The following is a 2274-nucleotide window of genomic DNA, read 5'->3' as shown; positions in this document are numbered from 1 at the left end:
CCCAAAATTCTGCTGGATAATTACAAGCCACAGTACATGTTAGATTTTGTAGATCTTTACAAAAAGAGAGATGATTGCCAACGCAAAGCAAATGCTTTTGTCAGACTTTGTATCAAACCTGCTGTTGAAGAGTACATCAGTAGACATCTGGGAACGAATATTGTGGATGAAGTGTTGGCAGGCCGCCATTCAGCAGAGTACAGTTCCCGAAACTTTTTCCAGTACAACATTCAGAAAGAGTTGCTGCAAAAGGAAGACTTTCAGAGTTTTGTCAAGTTCATTTGTAAATATGAAATATATGTAAAGGATTTTATATTTCAGGATATATTGCAAGAAATGTCAGAGGACAAAACTTTGTTTGAACTGAAAAAAAAGAATCTGAAGGTCATAGTTAAAAAAATAAAAGATGCAACTGAAAGGGCTTCAAAAGGAGAGGATGGTGTCCTGCTGCCAGATAACAAGGAAAGCATCACAGAGCTCATCAAAAACATGCGCACATTTTTGACCAAAGATATCTTGATTTCAGAAGAGGCTGAAAAAACCACCCTGTTTCAAATCAAAAGCACATGCCATCCATTTAAAGAGAGCCTCGTCAAATCATTGAGTGAAATGAAGGAACAGCTGCAGGAGGAGTTCTCAAAATCTGAAAACATCGCTGAGACTGTGAACAAACTTCCAACCAACCCACAGGATGAGCTTTTCAATCAGGTGTTTGGTTGTGGACAACAATGTCCATTTTGTAAAGTTCCTTGTGAAGCTGGTGGCAAAAAACATGAGAACCATCATGCAGCTGTTCATCGGCCACAAGGTCTCGGCAGATACAGGATTATAGACACTCAGAAGCTGGTGGTAACAATGTGCACAACTGATGTTCACAGTGAACTTCCATTCAGTTGCGCAGACACTAATGGAGAGTGGCATCCTTACAAGGAGTACAGAACAATCTACCCAGACTGGCTCATTCCTCCAGACTACACCAGGGAGGCATCTGACTACTGGAAGTATGACCTGGTTAAATACAATGACAGTTTTGCCCAATAATACAATGCCAAGCCAGCTGATGTTCCAGAAGCATGGAGGAAAATTACAAAGGAACAAGCACTGAAAGGCTTAAAGGAAGCCTTCAATATTAACCCTCCAAGCCCTCAAAGGTCAAACCCCCCTTTTCCTAGGTTAGTCTCGAGTGGCTGGCCTGAATGGTCTGCCTACAAAAAATAAAATAATGCTGATCACTGTGGACATGAGTAAGGGAATAATATTTCACACAGCCACCAGCTTCTTGGAAATATGCCCCTTTTATACAGTAAGGACAATAACTGCAGAGAAAATAGAGAACATCGCGGGTGTAGGAGAGTGTATTGATTATTTTTCGCAAAGGAAGCCTTCAACATTAAATGAACAATGTACAGTCCTGACAAAAATATCTTAAACAAAACAACGTTTAAAAACGGGAGGATTTTTCATATCCAAATCTAGGGAGAAAACCAAAAGGAAGCAGGAACTGAAGACGCCAGGGCAGAAATACAAAACAGATCAACAATTTAAAAAATGATGAAGTTGACTACACCATGGTGTTTACTGGCATCCTTCAGTCTGATGAACACCATTGACAACTGATGAGTTTAAGAAGTTGCAGAGAAGTAAAAAAGCTAGAGATAGCTATGTGAGAAGTTTTTTCTTTTTTTCTTTTTAACATTGCAAATGTTTTGTTTTCCTTCAATCTTCTATAAGACCTCATGTACAATGACTAGTATGCACGATAATGATAACAAAAAGAGGAACAATTCTTTAAATCTTTATGTTCCGTTTTTTTCTATTTTCAAGATATTATATTCCTCTGGGAGTAATGACTGGCATAAAAAATAAGATACTCAAAATGATGTACGTCATAGTCCACCTGAAGAAAGAGATCATGTTATTTGTTTTTGTCATTTTAGTTTTTTAACGACATTTTCATTAACCCTCCAGCTCGAGTGCGCTAGAATTAGAAAATACACAACCGGAGAAAGTCTGCCACTTCCTTACAGAGCCCCTCCTCCAACACACACGAACGCGCACATGACCAATGAGGGCACGAGATAAGTTTGTGCACAGATGGAAGGCTGACAGGCAGGTAGGCCATCCAGTTATTTTAGCCGAGCCGGCTAAAATGATTGGTCGTGCTTTTTACAGTATTACGGCTTCCACAGATGATATGTTTTTATGGATTTTTGGTCAAAGCACTTCAGATATTCATTGCTATCGGGATGTTAAGAGCATTCCATGGAATATAAC

The 2274-nt window shown here is 39.2% G+C and overlaps 1 pseudogene; it reads left to right on the top strand.

Annotated features, from left to right (window-relative positions):
* Window positions 1–336: 336 nt before the first annotated feature.
* On the top strand, window positions 337–1975 carry LOC117496999 (annotated as a pseudogene).
* The last annotated feature ends 299 nt before the right edge of the window (window positions 1976–2274 follow it).

The sequence above is a fragment of the Trematomus bernacchii genome, unplaced genomic scaffold, assembly GCF_902827165.1.
Source record: "Trematomus bernacchii unplaced genomic scaffold, fTreBer1.1, whole genome shotgun sequence".
Taxonomy (NCBI): Eukaryota; Metazoa; Chordata; class Actinopteri; order Perciformes; family Nototheniidae; genus Trematomus; species Trematomus bernacchii.
Note: the sequence above shows the minus strand (reverse complement) of the source record. Positions and strands in the feature narration are given on the sequence as shown.